Consider the following 27,362-nt stretch of genomic DNA (forward strand, 5'->3'; position numbering starts at 1 on the left):
GCAAAGTGCCTCAAGCAAAGTGTATTGGTTGAAGAAACTCATAGGTCTTCAGATGAAGGAAGGGGTGTCTATGGCAGCCCATCTAAATGAGTTTAATGGTATTGTCAGCCAAGTTATAAATCAAAAGTTGGCAATGGACGATGAGTTCAAAGCCACTTTTCTCTTATGCACTTTGCCAGAGAGTTGGGACACATTCAGGACAGCCACTAGCAATTCGAATGCTATGCTGTCATATGCAGATGTTGAGGGTGCTCTTCTTCAAGAAGAGATGAACAGGAAAAACAACTCTGTTGGAAAGTCCAATGCAATGAATGCACGTGGGAGATCCCAGCAAAGGGGTAAAAGCCAAGAACGGGGAAGGAGCAAGTCTCGCTTCAAAAAGGACTTGGAATGCCATTATTGTGGCAAGAAGGGACACATTAAAAAGCAATGCTACAAATGGAAAAATGATCAAAAGGAAAAGGGAAAAGGCAAAGACAAAGACAAAGATGAAGCCAAAGATGTAAAGCCAAAGGGCAAAAGTGGAGTCAAGATTGAAGAAATCAATGTGTCACATGCAGGTGACAGTGAGGATGAGGTTCTATTTACGTCTTCACTTGATGCCCATTCACTTCTTATAGGTGGTCATGGTATGCACTCATGGATCATTGATTCAGGTGCCTCCTTTCATGTCACAGGTTGCAGAGACTTGTTTGTCAGGTATACAGCTGGCAATGAAGGAGTAGTTTATTTGGGTGATAACCATGCATGCAAGATTCTTGGCAGAGGTGATGTGAGGCTTGTGTTTTCAGATGGCTCACAGCTTATGCTCCATGATGTCAAGCATGTGCCTGAGATCAAGAAGAACCTGCTTTCTACTGGACAGCTTGATGATGCTGATTATGTTACCACATTTGGTCGTGGAAAGTGGAAAATTAGTAAGGGCTCACTGGTTGTTGCCAGAGGCTCTAAGGTGGACACTCTTTACTTTATGCATGCAGGTGTTTGTCACCATGCTAATGTAAATGCAACCGAGCTGCCGGAAATCTCTATGTGGCATAGCCGATTGGGACACATGAGTGTCAAAGGAATGGAGCAATTGTCTCGTTTGGGTTACTTGCCTTCTCTAAAGTTTTCAAGTTTTCAGTTTTGTGAGCATTGTATATATGGTAGGCAACTCCAGTGTCCCCACAAGAAAGCTCTTGGACAGAAAGATGCTGAGTTAGAGCTTGTGCATACAGATGTATGTGAGATGCCTCAGCTTTCTTTGGGAGGGGCAAAATACTTTGTGTCTTTTATAGATGATGCCACACGCAAGGTGTGGGTTTATCCTCTTCGTTTGAAGAGTGATACATTCTTAGTGTTTCAGAAGTTTGTTGCTCATGTTGAGAATCAAACTGGCAAAACACTGAAGGCTTTGCGTTCCGACAATGGTGGAGAGTATATGTCCAAACAGTTTCAGGACTTTTGTGATGCTAAAGGCATCAAGAGGGAGCTCTCTACTCATTATGATCCTCCACAAAACGGGACAGCAGAGAGGATGAACAGGACCATTCAAGAGAAGGTCCGTTCTATGTTGTCACATGCTGCATTACCTCATGGTTTTTGGGCTGAAGCTGTTATGACAGCCGTTCACCTTATAAACAGGTCACCTAACACGAGGCTTGGTGGGAAAGTGCCAGAGGAAGTATGGACAGGGAAGCCTCCGTCATACAAGCACTTGAGAGTGTTTGGTTGCGTTGTGTACGTGCACATACGCAGGGAAATGCGCACCAAACTTGATCCTAAGTCTCACAAATGCATATTCCTAGGATATGGTGACAGAGGTGCAATGGGGTATAGACTTTGGGATCCTCTGAATAGAAAGATTATACGCAGCAATGATGTCATTTTTGATGAAACATGCATGTATAAGGAGCCTGCAAGGCAACAGGAGCCTGGCAGAGTCATCTTTGATGATGATGGACATATGGACAACAACCAAGGGCTGTAAATCAGCCATTACAGCAGGAAAACCAGCCCTTAAATGGTGCTGAAAATGGTCCAAATGGACAGCCAGAGATGGCAGAAGATATCCCTATGGATATACCACAGTTAGAGGAGATACCGGGCATGATTTTGTAGCCTTATGGCATGGAACAGGAGCCACCAATGGGTGATATGCAGGCTGGACAGCAACCTGCAAATGATCGTCATTGGGTACGGAGGTCCACAAGACCCTCCAGAGCCCATGACAGGTTTGTTCCAGGGGTTGACTACTTGATGCTTACTGACTGTGGGGAGCCCTCATGTTATAAGGAGGCTTTACAGAGGGCAGACAAGGCTCTTTGGGAGCGTGCCATGAAGTCAGAGATGGATTCTCTGCACAAAAATGGAACATGGAAGTTGGTGCATTTGCCTGCAGGCAAGAAGGTTTTGCCATGCAAATGGGTTTACAGGCTCAAAGTTGCACCAGATGCAAAGCCAAGATACAAAGCCAGGTTAGTGGCTAAGGGCTTCAAGCAGGAATATGGTGTGGACTTTGAGGAAATCTTCTCTCCAGTGGTCAAAATGACCACACTTAGACCTGTGTTAGCTTTGGTTGCACATGATGATCTGGACTTGATTCAGATGGATGTGAAGACTGCTTTTCTTCACGGTGATCTCCATGAGGAGATATATATGCAACAGCCAGAGGGTTATGCAGTAAGTGGAAAGGAGAAGCTTGTATGCAAGCTGAAAAAGAGTCTTTATGGACTCAAACAGGCACCAAGGGAATGGTATCATAAATTTGAACATTCATGAAATCCCAGAAATTCAGGAGAAGTGACATAGATCACTGCTTATACACCAAGAAAGCTTTGGATGGCAGTCTATTGATCCTCATCTTGTATGTTGATGATATGTTGGTTGCCGGGAAATCTCGTAAGGAGATGGATGCCTTGAAGCAGAGGCTGCATCAAACCTTTGATATGAAGGATTTAGGTGATGCAAATCACATTTTGGGTATGCGGATACTTCGGGACAGAAATCAGCATGTGTTGTATGTCTCAGAAGGAATACATTGGCAAAGTTTTGCAGAGGTTCAATATGAACGGAGGGAAGAAGACTAGTACTCCTTTGCCTCCATATGTGAAACTCAGTGCTATGGACAGTCCACAGTCAGATAGTGGCAGGGCTGATATGGCCAAGATTCCGTATGCTTCAGCTTGTGGCAGTCTCATGTATGCCATGGTTGCTACTAGGCCGGACATTGCATTTGCAGTGGGAGTGGTTTCTAGATACATGGCCAACCCTGGCAAGAAGCATTGGGAAGCAGTGAAAGGTGTCATGAGATACCTGAAGGGCACACAGGATATGTGCATATGCTTTGGCAAACAGGATGCATTAGTGCATGGTTATACGGATGAAAATTTGCTCCAAAAGTCCCTGGCATACCCATGCCTCCCTGAGGATAACCCCCAGTCATGGATTGGAACATAGAGCCACCACCAAAATAACCTGGATGCATAGACTGCTCAGGAATAGATGGCTGTCCGAAGAAGGAACTCTGTGAGTTAGCACCAAAAGCATGTTGCATGTTAGGAAACTGTCCAAAAGATGGATCCTGTGGGAAGGCACCACTATGACCCTGAGGTAGGTTCTTAGAACGCACCTTCTTCTTCTTCTTCTTCTTTTCAGGCTCAGAACGGGATCTCATAAATTCAGCAAACTTCTCACTTTGTGTGAGCTGCATAAACACATCCATTACTCGGCATATCCTGGCCTCCGCTGGTATACCTCTATATCGGCCAATCTCAATCTCAAGCTGGTGTGAGGATGTGTGAATCTGACCAATAGCACATCGTACTGCATGAGACAAGTGTGCATCCATGTAACTGGGTCTGATCACAAAACCATCTGCTGTGAGTTGAAGAAAATGCTCTCTGTAGAAAGCCATCTTTGTGCCCAGCTCCTCAGTCGGCTGTATCCATGTTCTCCTAATGTCCAGCTGAACTAAATCCTGACGGATGAGTCTGGTAATCTTTGTCCGTGTGAGAGTGAGAGAGGGTGCCTCCAGAGAATACTGGAAGGGAGGCAATCTGTCCATGCTAAAACCATGTGCCTGGAACCAAGATGTCATCTGTACATACCAACAAGCCGTGTCTCCCTGTAAAGCTAACTATCGGGAGGACTCCAGGGTGAGGCGTGCATATCTGTCTCGGGGGAGATCCCACAAGCCATGTATGTAGGAGACTGATCTCGTAAGAACCTCAATCACCAGAGGGGCAGCCGCCAGCTCTGCTCGAATAATCTCATGAGGTACCACGGCCTTGGCTCTAATAATCCTAGCAATCATAGATACCAAAGGCCTCTCCATACCTCTCCACCCGCCTGCGCTGTGATGGCCCACTGAAGGTCCCCATATCTGCACTCCATAAAGCATAGCCGATGTCACCAGTGTCAAAAAAGCCAAAGTTTCGTTCGAGGTTCCTGAAAGTGAACCTGCGAACACATCCTCTCCAAACCACCCAGGGCTGCATGTGCTCTAGTCAATCTAGTCTCTGCTACTCTCCTCATCGAAAACACTAGCCCATTGAATACTACCCCAAGATATGTATATGCATCTGTATACTCCACAATCTTCTGCCCATATGTAAATGTGGAAGCTGATCGCCTAACCCACTGTGGTGTGGTGTTAAACACTATAACCTTGGTTTTGCCAAGGTTGACAGACAATCCACTATCATGTGCAAACTCATGTAAAGCATCCAGATGACGGTGCATACCCTCAGGGGAGTCAGAGATCAACACAATATCATCAGCATATAACAATAGTGGGATCCATGTACCTGCTAGCTGGGCTCCTCTGTCCCCCAATCTCTCAATGTAGTCAGAAGCCTCATCCACATACATACCAAACAATGAAGGAGATAACGGGCAACCTTGCTTCACTCCTATAGTGGAGTGAACCAAAGTAGAGACCCCCTCTGGGGTGTGTACCTGTCCTGCAACAACTGATCTATATAAAGCCATAATCCCCCATATGAGCTCTGTGGGTACCCCCATCTCCTGTAATCGCCTCATCAATCTGGCTCTGGGCACTGTATCAAATGCTTTGCGGAAGTCCACAAAGCTACAATAAATCCGTCGCCCATGCGACCTGCCCTCCTCAATAATGGCCCGCAGAGTCAAGATGTGGTCAAGAGTAGAGAAACCTCTCCTGAACCCCACCTGTCCCTTTGCTCGAATGCCCTCTCTCTCTGCCCATCTACTCAACTGCTGCCCAAGAATGGATGCATACAATCGTGCTAGTGTGTGACCAATCATAATAGTGCGATAATTCCCTGGCTCCATAGGGTCCCCTGACTTGAAGATAGCCACGATGGTGGACCTACTCCAAGTCTCGGGTAAGCCTTCGCACATAGCACGATTGAACATCACTGCTAGAAGCTCTGCCAGCATGTCTCTTGCATGAATAAAGTGCTCAGCGACCAATCCATCATGATCATATGCTCTCCTAGTCTTCATCCTATCAATGGCCTTCCTTACCATCTCTGTGGTAAAGAAAGTACATGTCTGTGGACATGGTGCTGGCGGGTCAGGAAAAGGTGTCTGTCCAGGAACTGTATATAGAGATGCTGCATAACTACCCCAGACCTCTGTAGAAGTGATGGCCAAAGCAGGGGAGGACTCATGAAACAGACGCCAAGCCTCCCTCGAATCCTGGCTCAAGAACAACTGGTATAATTCCTGCTCTAGCTGAGCAAGGAAGGCCCCCTTCGCACAAGGCGTCGGAAGGCAATACGTGACTGTCGGTGAGTAGTGACTCCCAAAGCAACCTCCCGCTGCAGTCGGGCTCTGGTCTCTCTGCACTCCTCATCATACCAGCTGTTCTGGGGCATACATCCAGAACGCTGTCTCTGTCTAGGCTGAGTATGTGGATATGCCTCTCTTGCTGCATCCTGTAAAGTCTCTGTCAGTATATGGGTCAACTCCTCCAAAGGTCTCCCTGGCTCCTCTGTGTACAGACGTCTATAAATCCCATCTGTGTAGACAGCATCAGTCTCTGAGGTAAAAGTATATCAAGTGTGATCTGCCCCTCGTGTCCTCTGAGCTGTGGTAAAGTGAAAAGAGATAGTCAATGTCAACAATGCATGATCCACTACTACCCCAATGGGCCGAGATCCAACTGTGAAGTGCTCAATGCATGAAACAAAGCTCGGCATAGCCATAACATAATCCACTGTGCTAGCACCATGTCTATGTGGAAAGCAAGTAAATCCAGTTGCTGACGGAAACCTCTGCAAGCCATTAAGTATGGCCAACCCATGTGCAGTCCCCATATCTACCAAATATCTCCCATACTCTGTGCACTCCACATCTTGTGAGCGTCTGTCTAATCCCATATCCAGAGTGTCCAGCTCTCTCAGCATCTCCTCCGAGGTATCATAAAAGGCTGTCTGGCGGTTGCCCGTCCGGGCATTAAAGTCCCCTAACAGGATGATGTCTCCATCCCTAGAGAACTCCCATATGTCATCATCTAGCACAGAGAAAGGAGACTGCCCTCTAGGTGCTGCATATGTCGATGTACTAGGAGCAAAATAGCATATGGCAATATACAGGAATCTGCCTGTGTCGGCCCTCAGTCTCACCCACATATATCTGGCCTGATCATCTCTCCGAACGATGTGTAGAAGCGGTTGCAGCTCCTCCCTGAAAAGAACTGCCACCCCCCCTGATCCTCTACTACTGTGTACCGCTCTCCTCCCTACTCTGCAAGCTGTCTCCCATCTGTATCCTGTCACCTGTGGCATCATCTGACCAGGGGCCTGGTGAGTCTCCGAGTAGAAGACTATATCTCCATCTCTAAAGCTGTCCTCAAAGGCACCTACATCAAGTCTGAGGGATCCATTGCAGTCCCAGGCTGCCAGCTTTAATTTGGTCCCATAGGTCTCGCACCGTCATGTAGAGCGTCGCTCCACGATGACCACCCTCCCTTCTCTATAAAATGCTATCTTTCCCTTTTCTCTTGACGCCCTAATCTCTGGCATGACTTCCTTCATATGTGCAAGCTGTGAAAGAGTAAGATCATCACCAAGAAAAATGCCTGTATTCTTTAAAGTGGGTCGTCTCTTCAAGAACTCCTCCTTCGCCTCAATAGAGGGGAAGCGAAGTATGAGAGCTCTTTCCTTTGATGTTTCCCCGTTGCTTCCGCTTTTTTTGCCCACTCTCCAGGCTTTTGCGTGTGCCGGATTGTCAATCCCCATAAACAACATAAGCTCTTTCACCTCCTCTTCAACTTTATCCCCGTCTTTAAGGCCGCCTCCTCACATGCAAAGCACGTGTATGTCTTCGTTGTTCCTCTTCCAAAGTCATGTTAATGATTGTAGGTGTAGGGGTTGTTATCTCCTTACCTTTACCCTTCTTGGCGACCTCTATCCACTTCTCCGCTTCATCCATCTTCTTTTGAGTCTTGGTGATGACTTCCACCCATGAGGAAGTCTTTGCTTCGTGTTGCTTCTCTTCTTCCTTGATTGCCCGTACTTGTTCCTTGATAACCTTGAGCTCTTCTATCATGGATGGCTGAATTTCACCTTCTTCAAGTCCACCATTTGCCTTGGCCTCTGCAAGCTCCCTCTGAAGAGCTGAAATTACGCCTTTGAGCGTGTTGACTTCCCCGTGAAGGTCTTTGACTTTTGCTATGAGGTCCTCCTCCTCCTCTTTCCACCGCTTACCCTCATTGAATACCATTTGGAGAAAGTTGGCTTTCTCCTTCCACCATCCCTCCATCTCTGCCTTCCATTCCTTCATCTCCTTTTCCACATTTGTTATCCTCTTGTTTGTGACCATAAAGGTCGCCTTCGTCGGGTTGCGCAAGGGGGAAGCCATGGAGGAAGCGAGAGAGAGAGAGAGTTATGTTGCTGCCTTGGGGGCCTGAGCAAGGGTGTGTGGAGAAAAGCGGGCCCACAGCCTAACGGATAGATAGGCTGGCCAGCATATTGCCTGCAGAACTGTGCGGCGAACAGCGAACAGGGCAGCGGGCGGGAGGGGGTGACAGCAAGTTCGAACAGAGAGGGGGCGGCGAGCAGGGCGAACAGCAGGCGGGAGGGAAGGCGGCGGAAGCGAGCAGCAGGGCGGCGGAAGCGAGCAGGGCGAACAGCAGGCGGCGGAAGCGAACAGGGCGGCGGCGGCAAGAGACTTATATCTCTTTTTTCAATCCAAATTTAGGGGTACTTGGAGAGAAAGGGAGATGAGAAAGCCCTGTTCGGCTGTGCGCCACCTTCCACCGGAGAGAGAAAGAAAGAAAGAAAGAAAGAAAGAAAGAAAGAAAGAAAGAAAGAAAGATTTTATTAACGTCTTCCAAAAGACCGAACTCGGCCTATGAGACAAATCGGAGTACCTGTATGGGGTATCCTCTGTCATCCCAACAAAATGAAAAAGTACTGAACAAAAAAAGCTGAATCTGGGTGTGCAGGGGATGGAGCTCTACTACTAGGAGAATGCAAAGCTATATGCATGGAGTATACAATCATGATATGCAACCTAGCTAGCGCCATCCTGTACCATACTGGGGGTATAAAATGGTATACATCAGTGAAGGGGGTGTCCACAGCTCCCTGAAGAACATGCCTGGGTGTGCTCTGAAGCGAGCCAGTCGCTCCGCACCCTCTCTGTGAAACTGAGCTCTGATCTCTGTCATCTCGCTCTGGTATAGGCGTGGTGTCCGAAAGCCAGGTGTCCTCTGTCTCCTGCGGGCTCTAAGTGTCTCTGCTCTCTGGAGAGTAATTCCTTGCCGTGTAGGGGTTGGGAGGGGGATGGATCTCTGAAAAAATGTAGTAATCTGTGTCTGTCGCCCCCCCTCTGGAGCTGTCTGAGCGTGTAATAATGTCTCTCTGTGGCGCTATATGTCTAGAATGTATCTCCCCAGTATGCGCTGGTCTGCTGCCTCAAAGATCTGGCATAGGGAATGTGGCTCTCTGAATAAAATGGGATCTCTCTCTCTGATGGCTGTATATGCTCTGCATCTGCATACATAATGCTCCTGACTCTCCACCTCCTCTCTGCACAATCTGCATACCCTCTCCGCTCGGGGGATCCGTGCTGCTCTGCCAGTCTCAATCTCCAATCGGTGTGATGAAATTCTGAGCTGACCAATAGCCACTCGGGAGCCGTGTGGTAAAAAGCCCTCCATGTATCTAGGCCTCTCTATAAATCCATCATCAGTGATACTCATGAAGTGATCTCTGTAGTATAGCATCTTCGGTGGAAGAGGCTGTGTAGGCGATATCCATGTCTCTCGTGTATAGAGCTGCCATAGATCCTGTCTCAATACTCTGTTCCTCTCACTATGAGAGAGACGGATATGTGGTGCATCCCTGTCATACTCGAATGGTGGTAGATGATCCATGTCTAGGCCATGTTGTGAGAACCAATGTGTGACCTGTGCATACCATGATCCTCTGTCTCCTGCCTCAGCCAGCTGTCTAGATGCCTCAAAAGCTCTGTATGACAATCTGTCCTGTGGCATCTCTCTGAATCTGTCTAGAAGGCATATAGTCTGAAATATGGCCTCTACCATCATAGGAGGCGCAGCAAACTCTGCTCGGATAATGTCATGAGGCACTGATGGTTTGCTGCGTATCATGCGTGCCATCATGAGGGCCTGTGGTCTCTCTATCTGTGTCCACCAATGGGTAGCAAGGCCTGGCGCCCATACCGCTGCTCCATACATCAATGCCGGTGTGACTAATGTGTCAAATAGCCACCCCTTCGTCCGGGGCTCCTGAAAATGCGCCTGGTGGCACTGTCTCTCTAGCATAGCCAATGCTGCATATCCCCCTGTCAATCTAGCTCTGGTTGCTGAACCCATGGTGAAGCGTGTGGCTGCTGCAGAGAAGGTAACCCCTAGGTACACGTATGATGTCACCACCTCCACCTGGCATCCTGCGAGAGCGAATGTCAGCTGACTCTTGCCCTGTCTCGATGTATGAAAGACCATAACCTTGGTTTTCCCAAGGTTCACAGTAAGACCCCTCTGTGTGCAGAAATCATCGAGTGCATGTAGATGCTGCTGTAGACCACCTGGAGACTCAGACACTAATACAATATCATCAGCATAGAGCATAATATGTACTGAGGTACCTGCTAAATCAACTCCATCTCCGCCTCCCCGTGTAATGAAGTCAGCCACCTCATCAATGTATAACCCAAATAGCATGGGGGAAAGTGGGCATCCTTGCTTCACACCAATGGTGCTAGCAATAATCTCGGACATACCTCCTGCTCGCTCAGCATATAAGCTAAGCTCTTGCTCCAGCACTGCACCATAGAGTTTGGCCAGCACGTGGCCAACCATAACCGTCCTGTAGTTGCTCGGATCGAGCATATCCCCTGTTTTGTGAATCGGCACAATGGTGTGCATCGTCCACTCCGCAGGCAAACCCTCTGCTAGTGCCCTGTTAAACAGGTGTGCAAGAAAAGGAGCTAAAGAATCTACTCATATATGAGATGCTCACCCTGTAGGCCCATATGGTCGGCGGCCCGTCCATGCTGTAGGCGGCGGATAGCTTCCTGTACCATCGAGTGGGTAAAGAAGCTAGCTGTGGTAGGTCGAGGCTCCTGTGGCTGAGGTATAGGTGGCTGCTATGGGGCATGGTATAGGCCCTCTGCATATGTGTGCCATGTCTGTAGGTCTGCAATAGGTGTCGGGGTCCGGGGCTCTTTGAAGTGACGCCATGAGACAGGGCTATCTCTACTCATGAAGAAATAAAAGATCTCTAGTTCCTGTATCTCTACGAAGGCCCGCCTTTTGCGGCGAGTAAGTCTCCTCATCTCTCTCCTTGACTCTTGCTCTGTGATGGCTCCCAAGGCTCTCTGTATGCGGAGCCGTGAGTTTAGGGCTCTGCACTCATCATCATACCATCTGTTCTGGGGCATAGTCCCAGGTCTCGCAGGCTCTCCTGAGTGTACACGATGTGAGAAGCTCTGTAATGCAGCCGTGTGTAGGAGTGATGCCAGCTCGACTGTAATGGTATCCATAGGTGCCAGGGGATCCATGAGTAGGAGCCCATCCTCTACTCTGCCAGTGTATATGTCTGCCATGTCATGTGTGAAGTAGATGGTAGTGTGTGGCGTCGGTATGTGGGGGGCTGGTGATACTGGTGATCCGGCTAGTGAAAATGCCAAGTATGTATGATCTGCCCCAATAGGACGAGGTGGAATGGAGAATGAGGTGACAAGCTGTGATGCCTCCAAAGACCCCATAATGTAGTCTACCACCATGCTTCCGGTCCGTGTATGACCCCCATGTGGGAAGCATGTCAGCCCTCCTGATCCCGGCCACTGTAGCATCCCGTTATAAATAACGAGACGATGCCTGGCTCCCAACTCTAGTAAGTGGTCCCCTTAATGTCCTCTGTCTGGTCCAGTATCCTCTGATGCCCGACTAGCCCCTATCTCCTCTAGATCCACAGGGTGGAGGATCTCCATGTCATCATAGTCATACACCTCACACTGTCTGCTCTGTGTGTGGGCATTGAAGTCGCCCGTAAGAAATACTTCCCCTAGTGTAGAATGATGCATAATCCCCTCTGACAGACACGAGGCTCCTATCTCCTCCTCCTGTGGCATGTCCTCTGTAATGACATAGGAGGATCCTGATGGAGAAAAGTAACATAAAGCTATGTATATAACCCTGTCATGTGAGAGCTGTAAGCTGATCCACATGTATCTGGCCTCTGGATCCTGTGCTACCACTCTCAGTTTCCCCTGTAGCTCCCGTCTGAATAGGACTGCTACTCCCCCCGACCCTCTCGAGGTACCCTGGCGTGTGGTCCTCCTGTATGCTGACTCCCACTGGAATCCCTCTACTCGAGGTAGTCCTCTCTCTGGGCTCTGATGTCTCTGTGTCAGAAGTATGATGTCTCTCCCCACCATAACATGCTCCAGTCGTCCAGGCTGCACCCATAGTGAACCATTACAGTTCCATACTGCCATGTGTATCTCTGTCAGTGGCCTGGTCTGTGTCCCATAGGCCCCAAATCGCTAATCCATGGGCCGGCCATCAATGATGACCCGACCATCTCTATAGAAGGCCTTCTTGCCTTCTCTCCTCGTGTGTAAGACTCGTGGCATGCAAGTTCTCCTATGCTCAAGCTGCATCCTCGTGAGATCATCATCCAAGAAAATAGGAGCTCCCTCTAAACCCTATAGTATGACCCTCTTCCTCATGAAGGTGACCCTCTTCGTCTCTCCTGCAAACTGTAGGATGAGGGCTCGCTTGCGTGTTGAGTCTTTCCCGGCTCTCCATGCTTTGGTGAAGGGGAGAGGGTGCTCTTCCTTGTAGCCGAGCTTCATGCATAGAAGCTGTCCATCTTTCTCGGGGGTGGAGTCGGGTGTCTCGGCTATACCTGTGACTCGAATGTTGAGGCGGCGGGCATGCCTCATCTTCTCCTCCTCAATGGTGGTGTGAATGATTTGGTGTTCTTCCCTTTGAGTCTCCTCCCTCACTTCTTTACGGATGTTCTTCTTCACCACCTCGACCCATCCTGACTGCTTGGCTTCGAGCTTTCCCTCCATGTCCTTTGTGATCTCCTTGGAGATCTCTTCTTTGATGGCCGTGAGAGTGTTGTCATTGATCTCCCCTTCTTCCTTCTCAGCATTCTTGATGGCTACCATTTCCACTTTCAAGGGGAGGTGATGGGTGGGGAAAGGGGAGGCGAACGAAGGAAGAGGCGAAATGGGAGAGGCGGGGCAGAGGCGAAATGGGAAAGGGGAGGTGAACGAAGGAAGAGGCGAAATGGAGGCGAACGAAGGAAGAGGTGAAATGGGAGAGGCGGGGCAGAGGCGAAATGGGAAAGGGGAGGCGAACGAAGGAAGAACCGAACTGGGCAGAGGCGAAATGGGAAAGGGGAGGCGAACGAAGGAAGAGGCGAAATGGGAGAGGCGGGGCAGAGGCGAAATGGGAAAGGGGAGGCGAACGAAGGAAGAAGCGAACTGGGCAGAGGCGAAATGGGGGAGAGAGAGAGAGAGAGAGAGAGAGAGAGAGAGAGAGAGAGAGAGAGAGAGTTCGGTTGCGCTGCTTGCGGTCTGCCCGCCTGCAATCCTGCGCATGTAGCTGCACTCTTGCAGCCGCCTGCAGTTCCTTGCCCCCTTCCAAAAGAGAGAGGAAAAAACCTGTCTGTGTGTTGCAGCCCTTCCCGCCAGCCTGTAGCCAAGAAAAAGCCAACGTGCTGCAGCCCGACTGCTGCAGTCCAGCCCTGCACTTCCTGTTGACCAGCCTACCGGCCTGTTGCAAAAAGGGAGAGAGGAGAGAGAGTGAACAGACCATCTTTCCTGCAGCCTGCCAGTTACCAGGAAAGAAAAATGTGCAGCTGCAGCCCAATTCCTCCAAAAAGAGAGTCCTCCAAAAATAACGTAGGTCTCCCCCAAATGGGCCACGATGCTCCCCAAAAAGGGGTCTTTTATTTTATTGGGTTTTTAACCCTTTGTCCCCTCCAAACCATCGTCCTCCCCCCACATGGGGTTATGGAAAAAGGGCCTTAATAATACCTCGAGTCCTCTTGACCCCAAGTGTGCACATTTAATAAATGTTTTGCACACTTGTGTCCCGCACACTGACCACCATGCCCAATGTTCGGATACGCTGTACAAATACACAAGGTCGTGACACCCCCACCTTCCTCCTCATAAGCCATGATAACCTCAGCCTCAGTGGCCCAAGCAACAATGTCCCATGTAATAGTGCAGGAAGGGGCCCTGTACGTAGTGAAGATGCTGAGAATCTGTTGCCAAATCTGCTGAGTCTTCGAGCAATCCCAAAGACAATGTCGCTGAGACTCCTGGGGGTGGCCACATCTCGGACATGTTACTGGTCTACCGCCAATGGCCAACCACGTGCCAACCGCCAAACTCCTAGCTCCTATGGGCCAGCAACCACAAGAAGAGGGTGATCTTTCGAGGTCGAAAACTATCCCAGAGCCTCTTCAAAAAATTTGAGAGAAAATGCGATGAGAGGCCTTGAGACTGCCAGTGTCCTGTTGTTGCTAGAGTGTCCTCGGCCTTGGGCATGTGGATCCTATGGCCAAGCCTTACGGTGTATGTGAAAAACAGGGTACCCAGAATCTCCTCCCTGTCTTGCAGGATCACACCAAGTCCACTCCCCTGGGTCCCACTAGAGGCGTGTGATGGGCTCTCCCAAATCCATAAACGCCAGTCTCTCTCCTTGGCCGTCTTGGTCGGAGGTGGGTCAATGCACTACTCACGAAATTCGAACACCCTCACCCTATGTAAGGTGCATCCATTGAAGTCATCCAAGGGGGGCTTTGATCTCTCTAATTTGCCATGAGTTCCAATCGACAAAGTGAGCAAGGTGGAGCTCTCATGTAGCATACGCCAAGCTAGGACCGTGTGAAACAACGAGGCCTTCTTTAAAGCTGGGTTTAGCGAGTCTTTAGCAATCCTGTCAACAACATACATGAATCTGAAAGATGTAGTCGAGACGACACTAGATGGGGTCCCAAATTATCCATACTGAAGGGCCCCCTTTCAAGCAAGAGTATTTGCTTTATTTCTTTTGGAGAACTGAATACAAGCTGATCTGTGTCCACAAGATTGAGTGGACAAATTGACTGACTGACCGCCAAACGCAAGGACAAAGTGACCAAACGTTGGGTAGAACTTTTTTGTTTTTGTTTTTCGAGCCGGGGTTAGAGACGAATGGACTCGTTCTGAGACTTGAACAGAGAAACGTTTTTGTCATTAGCTTTGTCGTCCTCAACCATAGAGACGGTTTTGCTACTTCCTGAAGGCATTACCCCAGAAGACCCATGTTAAGGGCACAACATCAACAAGTGGAGGAGCCTAGGTACTGTGGGACTTGCCACTTGGTGCACCCACTAAAAACTTTGTATCCCCGGTGGATTTCCAGATAGGAATTGCCCTACCCAAGCTGGGCAAAACTTTGCATAAGATGTAGGCAATTGGGAAGCTATCTTCAAAGAGAATACACCGGCCCGAGACTGAGGGTTGGTGTGCTGAAAACTCTGGAAGAGGCAGAGCTTTGATTTGCCTTGGGCTGAAAGCACAAGAATGTAGGCTGGCCCTTGCTATATGAATGCAACTATCATGCCTATGATGCATACTACTCATCCTCATGTATCTACATGAGGACTACTTGCTGAATTCTCCAAAGTGGGTTAAGAGGATTGACCTGACAAGCCTCGAAGACTGGGAGACTGACGTACGTAGCTTGTGCCTGACATGTCCTGGACTGGGCTCACAAAGGGGTCACGGTGTACGATAAAATATCCAAAAAAGGTACATGATTCTTGCATTGTTTATGAGCTAGTTTGTCACTGTGATTTTTATTGCTTGTGTTAATCATCATTAAGCACTCTAGTAGTCATGCTACATTGGAATCATAATGGATATTATGTTGAAGGGTTGTGAGGAAAGGCTGGTAGCATACCAACAAGAGATTCAAGCAAGAAGGGCAACGAGTACAATGATGAGTCTACCCATGATGGAAGTGCAAGTAGAGGGAATGCAAGAGTGTGTTGTGCAACTCTCAAGAGAGGAAGTGGCATCAAAGATAAGAGTTTTTAAGAAAGGAGCAGACTCCAAAGGATGGTCTTGAGGTGGAGACATTACCAGTTTCCAAGTTGACAACCGCATAGACCATGGACAAAGGCACAACAGACAAGGATTCACAAGAGGCTCAAACTTAGCAGGAGGAATTTTCCAAGGATACCATAGAGCTTCCAACATTGGAAGTGGACCAGGAAAGAGTTTCCTCAAGTAAGTAGTGAAGACCAATGGAAGATCTTGAGCATTGTTGATGTCAGTGGCAAAAGATTCAACGGAAGTACCAGATTCCAAGGTAAATCTCTTGAGGAGGTGGATGAGGTTTTAGCATATCCAACGTTCCTCTCCAAATCCGTTGAGGAGGTGGATGCGTGGAGTGCTACAACAGTTTCCAAAGTGTCCATGGAGTCTACCATGCCAACAAAACATCTAGAGTACAGGGACTAGTTCCAGTGCCCGTAGTTTTCGAGGAGATAGTGGCAGAGACTTCCAAGAAGCAAGCAGCTTTGGTAGCCGTGCTACCTGCGTTAGTTTTGAAGATAGTGCAGGTTCTCTTCAGCATCAAAGCTCAAGCATTCTCGAGGACCCATACTAGGGAGGAGCAAAGGTGCATCATGTGCACCCCTGCTCCAAGTTACGTAGGAGGGAATGCTATGTGCACACTCTTCCGAGGTGTGACGTGGACATGCTCATTTCTTGTAGCCGCCTAAAGAGCAAAGTTAGAGGAAGATTATGGGCAGTTTGGAGCTAATTTGGCAGCCCTATAGTTTCCCGGAGGTGCCCAGGACATGCATCAATGGTTGGGACATATTATGGGCACAATATGAACACATTTTATGACATTTTTGATGATTTTTGTGGCCCAAAAGGGGCTGGCCGACCTGATTATGACTTGCTATCAAATCCCTATATTAAGATAAGTCATGGTCATTTCTATTCATTAAAAGACAGAGATTGTAGAGCCAAGACCAAGGACATGCAGTCTAACAGTTTGGATCAGCCAAGTACATCTCCAAATCAGCATTTTCCATTAACGCACAGAGGAGAACAATAAGCATTAGTTCAAGCATAGCTTTCATAGTCTAGATCTACATTGGATCTATGACAATCATTGTAATTACTCATTCATTCAGTAATATAGGTCGATCTTGGTGAAGTACTTAGCACCGTTGAGTCTTTCAAGGTTGTACTCTATCCTTGGCATGGGGAACTTGTTCTTGATTGTCAACTTGTTCAAGGCTCGGTAATCCACACACAGATGTGTGGTCTTATCTTTCTTCTATACAAAAAGAATCGGTGTAGCAAATGGAGAGGATGAAGGCTTGATGAAACCAGAGCTAAGCAACTGTTGGAGGTGGCAATTCTCGTAGCTACTCTCGGGTTATCGCATGACTGGAAGTTGTGGTGGATTATCCCACATGCAAGAGCATGGGTGTGACATGTGAGGGATTGACTGTCATAAACGCAACCTTAGACTGACTAAGCTGCACTTAATGATGCTTAAGAAAAGACAGATAGTGTCAATGCAATGCAATGCAGCTATATTAGATGAATGGGTTACAATGAGATCTGAATAGATCTATGATGCTGTCCTAGATGACTATCCTTCTCGGGATGAGAGGAATAGGCTGAATGCTGATGCTGAGGACTGTTCCTTGCTCCAATGCTGAGGTCCACCCTTCCATGCCGGCTTCTCTCTATGTAGGAGATAGGAATGATGAACTATATGCTGAATATGCTGAATGGACTGCTGTCCCACTGTCTTTCCCTTGTCTCTTGGGAAGGAAACGCTGAAGGGATGGCTTTGGGACTGATGCGATGCTGATGTGATGCTGAAAACGCAGATGCTCTCCTGTTGCCTGGGAAGGAAACACCGAGGAGATAGATGCGTTGGCTGAAGTGTACTGGACTGAACTAGATGAGATGGCTGAACTGAACTGGATGCGTTGATGGCCTGAAAACGCTGATGTCAGATGCGATGATGGACTGAATGGTATGCGCCCCTATGTCTATGAGTGAACTGGTACTGGTCGGCCAGCCTTGCTGCAGTCGGCCAGCCCTGAATGCTCACGATTGCACCTGGATGCCATAAATGCCATCAAATGCTGGTCGGCTGACTTGAAGGCTGTCGGCTGATGTAGATATGCTGTCGGCTGATGCTAACAAGCCCGACTTGATGCACATTAATGCCTTATATGGTCATGATGACTAAAATGCTGATGTTGGTGATGAAACACCTCCATATGATGCTCATCCTGATTATATGCGTGAATGAATATCCTGATTATATGCCTGATGATGCCATGCCACTTGTACACCTGATGGGTGTGCACGTGACAATGGGAAGTCGAAGAGCCATATACAGGGTGTGGTGGCACCTTGTCATAGATATCTTCTCCGGTTGGGTTTTTGGGGGGAGCAACGGTTGGGAGATGGGAGCCCAACCACCGACGTTGCTCAGTGCCCTGCGGTGGTGTGTGTGTTGCTGCTGTGTGACTCTGGCATGGTATCAGAGCTCGGCTTGTGTGGTCCTAGGCAGTCCTAACCTTTGTTTGATCGAGGTGCTCGAATTGAAGGAGGGTGTTGGAGGTGGCACTTATTGTAGCTACTCTCGGGTTATCACATGACTGGAAGTTGTGGTGGATTATCCCATATGCAAGAGCATGGGAAGTCGAAGAGCCATATATAGGGTGTGGTGGCACCTTGTCATAGATATCTCCTCCGGTCGGGTTTTTTGGGGGAGTAACGGTTGGGAGATGGGATCCCAACCAGTGCCTTGGGGTGGTGCATGTGTTGCTACTTTGTGACTTTGACAGTAATTGCGCTAGTTGCGTCTCTAACTCAGCTTCCAACGCCTTGGGAAGACGATACAGAAACTTACTGGGTGGCTCAGCTTTAGCTTCAGGTACCAAATCGATACAATGGTCTTCAGGACGAGAAGGTGGGGGTTTGGGTGGGAGATCATCCCGCAACATGATGTCCTGAAATTGCAAGAGCAGTCTTGTCATATGTGGCTCTAATGGGGTCGCGGTGGATGTCGATATTTGGACATAGATCATCACACACTCAGCTCCCTTTTTGATAGCTTTGGCTTGGAGGTGGGAAATAAGCGGAATACCCTGAATGCTTCGATTCCCGCGAATGATAGTAGGCTCAGGCAAACTTTCGACGATCGTGAAGGTGTCTAGCCTCCAATCAGGAATGGGTGCATACTGGTAGAACCACTGAATCCCAAGTATCATGTCGCACCCGAGGAGGGGGGAGAGAATGAAATCCCTCTGAAACTGAGTCTTCTGGACTGTGAAGGCAAACTGTTGAGCTTTCTAGGTGATATGGATACGCAGATCGGGAGTGAATCCATCCACGTCCAAATGATACGTACTATGGCACATCTCATCATGGTCTCCAACTGTGGAGAGATGGCATCTTCTGATTTTCCCATGTCGAAGTGAACAACAAATGGTTGCCCCTTCATTGTGCAATAAGCTCTCATAAGACCTTTTTGAAGCTCCTCAACTCTGTCTTCCTGCTTATTATCGAATACCATTGTGGGTACTGCATCCAAAGCGAGCAAGAGCTGAACAACATTGGTGGTTGAGGGTGAAGCATGGATGACGGTTGTAGAGGATAAGGCTGGGGTTGTGAAGGATTGAGCAGTGTGAAAGAAGTTACCAGAGTTCGCAGTGTCTGTTGGAACTAGTCCCTCAAGTCTTCTCAGGCCTGTTGCCCGTGGTTTGCCTTCGCTTCGAGCTCTGCCCGCAGTCGCTCCTCTTTGGCCTTGCGATTGGCTCTCTCTGCCAGCTGTTCGGGTAGTCTTGCTTCACCATCTTGCTTTTCTTTTTCGGTCATCCATCGACACCACTACTCCATTGAGAAACTTTGTTCTTTGGGTGTCTCTTGTTGGGCCAAGGTTGCATGTAATTCTGCTAGTTTTTTTTTCCATTTGGACTCTTTCGAGTTTAATCTGGAGTTGCCTTATCTGCCCTTTTACCTTTTGGTTGTCTTTGTCTTCTTTTGTGGAAGCGTTTCTTCGAATGGTTCTTCTTCTTTAGCAATGTCTTCAGAGCTCGATGCCATGGTGGATGGGCAAGTGGTTTTTCCCGATCTCAGCTTTACCATCCACAGGATGCTCTCACCCTAGGTTGTCGGGTTGAATCACGTCCCAGGCTTTGATACCAATGTAGCATATGCCAAGCTAGGACCGTGTGAAACAATGAGGCCTTCTTTAAACTTGAGTTTAGTGAGTCTTTAGCAATCCTTTAAACAACATACATGAATATGAAAGATGTAGTCGAGATGACACTAGATGGGGTCCCAAATTACCACTAAAAAAGGCCCCCACCTCAACACCCCCCCTTCCCCCCCCCCCCCCCCCCCCCCTTCCCCTTGCAAGTATGAGTATTTGCTTTATTTCTTTTGGAGAACTAAATACAAGCTGATCTGTGTCCACAAGATTGAGCGGACAAACTGATTCACTGACCACCAAACGCAAGGACAAAGTGACCAAACACTGGGCAAAATTGTGCAATAACTATAGGCAACTGTGAAGCTATCTTCGAAGAGAATACACCGGCCCGAGACTGAGAAGAGGCTGAGCTTTGATTTGCCTTGGGCTGAAACACAAGAATGCTGAAAGTATGCAAAGGCCTCCATGGGGCCCTAAGCACACATGCTTGACTTGTTTGCTTGAGACTTGATTTGTTTTCTGATGATTTATGGACTGAGGTTGAGGCGCCTTTTTATATGTCCATAAGGGCTGGTCGGCTGGTTCAAGATGCTGTCGGGTTGTAGATTATTTGCCACAATTGGATTTAATCAACATTTAATGTTGGGAAAAGTGTGGGCTTTGGATGGCTGCCGACTGGGCCTACTGAGGTGGCTAAGGGTTTTAACACCCCTTGCAAGGCTGTCCCTTCCTTGGGACTGCTTTGGGGCTGGCCTTAGGGTTGGCATAATTCAAGTAGTCCTCGTGTAGATGCATGCAGATGTCAGCCTTAGGAGTAGTATGCATCATAGGCATGATAGTTGCATTCATATAGCAGGGCCAAAGTGGGTTAGAAGGATTGACCTGACAGACTAGGTTGGGAGACTGACCTATGTAGCTCGTGTGTGACATGTCCCGGACTGGGGCTCACAAAGGGGTCATGGTGTATGACAAAATATCCTAAAAAGGTGCTACTTTTGTGCATGATTCTTGCATTTTTTATGAGCTAGTTTGTCACCGTGTACCACAGTGCATGGGTGCACGTTACATCTCATCCGAGCCATGAATTGCCAGGAGAATATTATGCCTGGTAAACACTCCCAGCCATTGTGGGGGAATAGGGTCAGGAATAGGGGTCGGCCACTCCGAAGGAATAGCAGAGTCGATGTCGCAGTTGAGTCTGTCTTTGCCCCGGATCCCTATCAGGCGTTGCTCTTGAGCCTTTGAGGAAAGTTGTCTGAATGCAAGCCAATCTCCAAGGGACCTAGCAGGTCCTATGCTCTGAGGAAGAGGGGCTAGCTGTTGCTTTGGGGAGATATCGATGTCCACCTGGCATCCAAGATAACGGAGTGGAGTGCCCCTCGGGATCCACTGGAAAGCCTCAACTGGACACCAAGTCGAGGCAGGTGGAGAGCGAACCCAAAAACCTTACGACTTGTGCAAGTTGATCTGAGCTCTTGATGCGTGACAGAGGATCTCTATCACCTCTGCAAATCTTTGAAGATTCCCCACATCCTCGAATAAGTATGCTGCTGTGTCATCTGCAAACTCTGAGTCATGCAGCTCCTCTTGAGTACGGATGGGAAGATGCAATCCTTGGAGCCCAGTCTGCTGAGTTGAGAGAAAATTGCTCATGGCCTTGGCGATGAATAGAAAGAGGTAGGGTGCTAATGGGCAGCCGTGCCGGACCAAGCGAAAAAGGAGAAATCTATCACCTGAATCAGAATTTGACTGTGACAGGCCAAATAGAGTCCGGATCCACTCCACTGGAAAACCCATCCGGTACATTTTGTCCTCGAGAAAGCCCCAGTCCACTCTATCATAGGCTTTCTCGAAATCCAAAAGGAGCACAATGAGGTCTTGTTGCCACATCCTGGGGGCCAATGTCCACTTAGAAGCCCCAATTTTTTAAAATTTGTAAAAGCCCCAATTTTTGTAAATTTGTAAAAGCATTAATTTCCGGAAAATTTCAAAAGACCCAATTTTCCCAAATGTTTTAAAGCCCCAATTTTTGCAATTTTGAAAAAAATTCCTGCAGGCTGGGGCCCTGCATTGTGCAGGGCCTAGGCATTGGGCCAATGGGCCCTATGGCAATGGTTTATGAAGCTTTGGGCCATGGGCAAGGGGCCGGGGAACCTATGGCAATGGCTGCAGCCAGCCATGGGCTGTGGGCCAAGCTGTACAAAGACCAGCTGTACAGGCCGTACACACTGATTGGAAGTTGGAACATCATGGGTGACGGGCATACCTGGCAACTGGCTGACGGCAGTGACGGGTGCAGAAGCGCGCAAGTACAAAGGCAGAAGGCCTCGAAGTCGGCGCAAGCAAGTACACCCCTCAAATCCCAAATTTTTTAAATAAAAAAACCATTCATGTACGAAACCCCAATTTCATTCTCCTTTTTATCAAACGTTTGTTTCACTAGCCATTCACGAATGATATGAACTATGGCTTACACGAGTTAGGCTTGTGTAAGGAGCAAGGTGAGAGCATCAAAAGATCAAGGCTCATACTTCTAACCTGCGACTACAGGGATATAAGAGGTTCCATTTGATGAAAACTTAGGTTATACAATGGGGATAGATAAACACAGCCATGGAAGGCCATGTCATAACATAGGTTACTGCTTTTGTCCCTCATTGCTGCATGTATTTTATCCTACAGAGCGACCAATCTGGCACCACTGCATCATGGCTAGATTGCTCCCTTGAAGCTTGTGATGGAGTTAGAAAAAGGTAGCTGCTTCTTTTGCGTGTTGGGTCTCACCACCTTTGCTCTGAAGGGGAGATTGTTGGGTATTCGGAGTCCCGTGTGTGTGAACCATCCCTTAGATGTGTTAGTGTGCTTTAGTGTGTGAATAGCCTTTTATGGCTAGATTCTATGTGTGTGTGTGTAAGCAACGATGTTATATCTTTTTGCCATGTGTCATTTGCCCTTGTGAGTGTGACTAGGTCAAACATAAGGCTCTAAGCCTATATAAAAGCATTGTACTTGTGTGTTGGACATGTCATCTCCAGCTCTCTTTTAAGCTATTTTATACCCCTTTTTATCCAGATGTTTATCTGATGTCATTAGGGATTTTTCCCATATTTTCCCACTATTTTATAGCTTATTTTTAGGTGTTCATCACTTTTTCTACAGTCATGTGCCTTTTGCTGCTCTCCATGAGATGTATATAAGCATGGCCATTGTGCCTTCATATTTATTCAATACTTTTCAGTTTCTGACTCTCCTTCAGTATCATTTGCTAAATCTTAGGTTAACCCTAACCCTAATCTTGGGTTAGCACACACCCCCAGCCCTAATCCTAGGCATGTTGGGACATAACACCGCCCATTCCCAAAGTTTGCATGTCCATATCTTTTGTGCACATATATGAGAACATGGAAATTTCCAAGCTGGTGATAGTATGCCTAGGGGTGAACTTCATGTTTATGCATGCATGAGAGTGAATGCCATTTTTATTCCAAGTGCATATGCACTTATCTCTGCCTATAGTTTGATAGAAACAATTCATATGCATTTGATTGTTGAGAACTTGCCTCGCTAATCAAAATGCTTGTGGTGTACATTTGCAGGTTTATTTCACAGTCTATGGCCATTTGAGAAGCCGCTTGGAAACAGAACACATTCTAACTGATCGTAAGTAGCGTTGTGGTGCTTGTAGGACGTGTGTTTTTTGTTAAGGATCATCTGTCTTTGCAGCACGTCTTTTGGGAGTGGTTTGATTAAAAGGGAATACTATCGTTTTTTTCTGTGGCTTGGATGCCATGTGTACTACTTTTCCTGTGCAGAAGCAAACGTGTCGTGTTGTTATATGGCCAAATTAAAACAAATCAAGCCAGGATTTGCCTATAGAAAATCCTATACAGAGCACACATTTGGCAAATTTTGTTAACAGTTTGGTATTCAATTCAAAAGAAACAGGGCATGGTTACTGGTGTTAGTTGTTGCAACATGTGGTCACTGATACCATGTTCGACTGAGTGGCAGAACCTTGGTTGAGGAGCCTCATGAGTTGATCCTGGCGTAAGTGCCAAGTGGAAGACAACAGGTTACTGGTGCGCTTCTGCAACAATAGTTTCTACTGGTCTACCATGATGCGGAATAGATTCTTGGATCTTCATTAGATCATTGATCCACGAGGACGGGTTAGGCTTGACTGATTTATTTATTTTTGTTTGGCTCCCCATCACCCTGAACACTGCTGAAGAAAGTCTAGGCTAAGGCAATTGGCATTTTGCTTCAAACCTACACCTTAGATCTGATTTGCTTGAGTTTGTTTAGGATGGCAGTTTCTAGGACCACATCTTCGTGTCTGGGTTAATCAATTCTATGTCTGCATTGTTTCCATGTGAATAAGTATTCCAGTTATGTGGACTTGATTGTTGTCTCATCATGATTGAGTTTCTCTTTTACCTGAACTGAAACAAACAGTGTCGGATAGTCTGGAAGCTTTTTTGACCTTAAGTTCATGCCTTTCAAGGAAGGAGGTGACTGTGAAACTTTACTATAGAGGCAGATGGGTAGGGTTCCATTATTATAGTTTTGAACTGGTGTGAGTAAGATTGTTCCCTAGAAATGTGTGTATACACATGATCAGTGTGACTATCCAGCATGCAGCAGAATCAAGGACGAGTAACAAAGTAAAACTTAAAAAATTGAGTGCTTAATTGGACCTTGTTAGGGTTAACTCGGTTTGTCAACAAATGTGAATTGTGTTTACAAGAACCTTCTTTTTTTTTTTGGTTTGTGTGTGCAGAACAAGGCCATCAGGTGAAAGTCACAAAAATGTCAGTGGGTGCCACATTTTGGCTGCAGCTGGAGCTGGAGCTGCTACAAACATTGCCACCAACTCTCTGTGGGTTGTTAAAACACGATTGCAGGTAGATATGGAAGCAGACTACTTTCCAACTTGATTGGGTGGCATAGTGTTCCACCAAAATATGTCTTGAGTAAGTTCGGCTTTATTATTGAAGATCTAATAGTTGTAGTTAGTGTGGTATCTTTATATCCTTGTGTCATGCCATTGTGCACATACTCTGTAGAAACCATGGTTATGGGAGTTGAGGGGCGAAATAGGGAAACACCACATCAGCAAGGGAGGTGCAAGTAAAAGAGATGATTATAAAGAGGGGAAAACAAAGGACTTGAGAGGACATGAAAGAGGTGAAGAAACTAGCAAGACTGTCAAGCTTGACAAAGATGTTTAAATCCATAGAATTAACACATTAATGAACACAATTAAGAGTCCAATCCAGTATATTACTTGCATTAATCCATTATAGGTGCAACTCACCCATTAATAGGATGGTACATGACCCATTTTAGGAGGTGGTGCCCCTAACATCTAGGATGTAAAGTGCACTTACCCACTCGCCTCCTTGACCCTTGACCCAATGCTAGAGACACTTGCTCTTTTCCCCTTTTACACATTGACCCATTGATCACAAGACCAGTTTACATGAGACTAATGACTATGGGTAATTGTGCATTATTCCCAACACCCTCCCATGATGACAAATTCTACAAGACATACCTTAATAAGTACATGAGCTCCCTCCCCCAAGGTGTTCAGAGCTGAGTGTCACATAGGTCTTCAAAAGGAGGACTAGCCGCCTCCTACTCCTCCTCCTCCTCCTTCTAGGAAGCTTGCTCTATGATAGGCAAGAAGAAGTGATGATAGTCATCTGAAATAGGTGATTCGAGCACCTGGAATCCTAGTTTTCGAGCTTGCTTTGTGGCCAATGATCCTAGTGCCCGAGATCCTAGTTTCACGCGTTCTGATGCGCCAGACTTGTGCCTGGAAATGCTAGTGCTGTATATGCTTCACGCCCGTACATTTGTTTCCGTGTGAACATTTTCGTGTGATTGCTTGCTATGAATGTCTAGTTCACGAGGCTGGGATGCCTACCTGTGAATTGTGCGAATGCCCTGTCATATGATGTGTGTTGTTGCATGTGAACAGGTGGTAAGTGCCCTCTAAATCTTTTAAACAAAGGTGGCTTGTGAACATGCAGTAAGTGCACTCTAAACCTTTATTTTAATCTATTAAAATAAAGGTGGCATGTAAAGAAGTGGTAAGTGCACTCTATTAAAATGCTTTGTAATGTTTATTACCTTTGCAGCTTCACACTCATTAAAAAATGGGAGACACTTTATTAAAGTGTCCCAGGCCCAAATCCTATGGGTACCCTATTGGCCAAGCTATGTGGGTTGGACACCTCGTAAATGAGGGGTGACCACCCATGTGGCACAAGGTAGGCGTGGGTACCTAAAATCCCATGCACGACGACTTCTCCTCTCCCTACAAGCTTAATCGTCATTTTTCACACAAGCTCTTCATTGTTTTTGCTCACACAAGGGGGCTACACTCATCCAATTTTGCAATTCCAGCTGCATATTTGACCCTCATCTGAAGGGCGTCCCTCTCCATGTGTTGGTTGCTGTCCATTTCGTTGCCCAGTTGCACGGGCGCCGCGCCATCAGTCCGTTGGCCTTATGCTGTATGGTTAGCTCCCAGGAAGCCCTTGCGAATTGGCGGCTGTTCTTGGAGAGTCCCCTTGGCTACGTTTTGCCATTTGGAGCTGTAGCAAGCCTTCTACGGGCCTGTTTGTGCTCATGGGCAGTGCTTGTGACCGGTTGCGTCCTCTCAGTACTTTTTCATTTTGTTGGGATGACAGAGGATACCCCACACAGGTACACTGAGTTGTCTCATAGGCCGAGTTCGGTCTTTGGAAGACGTTAATAAAATCTTTCTTTCTTTCTTTCTTTCTCGGTTTTATCTACTCAGCCTACACATACGCCAAACTTGGGTGTCATCATGAGGGATTGGAATGAAACATGAGTTCCATAGAGACCTTTTTTGAGATTAGCCAGGGATGGATTCTTTGAGATCCCAACATGCAGATCCACATGTCACATGCTATGCGTATCGTGATTGGTCAGCTCAAAGTATCCTCCCACCGCCTCTGAGTAGAGACTGGGAGAGCAGAGAACATCCTACCAGAGGAGCGGATATGCAGAGTATTCACCATGGGGGAGGTAGAGGACGAGGCCCACACTACATGTTGAGATGCCCGATGTATTATGAGATACATGGGAGATTTCGTTGCCTCTTCCAGGAGCGGTTCGGGCCACTGGCATGGGTGATGCAGTATGAGGATCAGATATGTCTCCGAATATACCTGATAGCTCTCATACGACATGGGGACGGAGTATTGAGAGGACATACTGAGAGACAAGGCCAGCCCATACAAGACGTTGCCCAAAGATCCAACAATGATTTCTTCACGGCATGGGCATCCATAGCAGCCACCCATGTTGACCCAGCTGCATCGACATCGGCTCATACCAGCCATGCATAGGGGCCATATTCGTGTCCTGGAGGATTCTTGAGCAAGCAGGTGTGCTCCACCGTATGTGCTAGCCTGCTAGGTGCCCCCGACCCTAAGCATCGATGATCTCCAGCACATAGAGACAGATCCATGAGATTCTCTGACGACATGACATGCCCTCACCATAGCCACCATGTGCCATCGGGAGGCTTATAGAGTTCTGTTTCGGTTTTCATGTTCTTTTTCAGTTTTTCCATGGAATTGTATACCCATGGTATCATTGTACTATTCATGGT

The 27,362-nt window shown here is 47.4% G+C and overlaps 1 pseudogene across 1 annotated transcript in view; it reads left to right on the forward strand.

Moving 5' to 3' along the window:
* The window catches only part of LOC147639941 (nicotinamide adenine dinucleotide transporter 1, chloroplastic-like), a 96,468-nt pseudogene that overhangs the window by 26,115 nt on the left and 42,991 nt on the right, over window positions 1–27,362 (forward strand). The window contains exons 5-6 of the transcript XR_015262198.1: window positions 23,308–23,371; window positions 24,492–24,615. The product of XR_015262198.1 is annotated as a nicotinamide adenine dinucleotide transporter 1, chloroplastic-like (transcript). The remainder of the gene's footprint in view (window positions 1–23,307; window positions 23,372–24,491; window positions 24,616–27,362) is intronic.

This window comes from Cibotium barometz, chromosome 3, assembly GCF_041138505.1.
Source record: "Cibotium barometz isolate CiBa-2024 chromosome 3, ASM4113850v1, whole genome shotgun sequence".
Classification (NCBI taxonomy): Eukaryota; Viridiplantae; Streptophyta; class Polypodiopsida; order Cyatheales; family Cibotiaceae; genus Cibotium; species Cibotium barometz.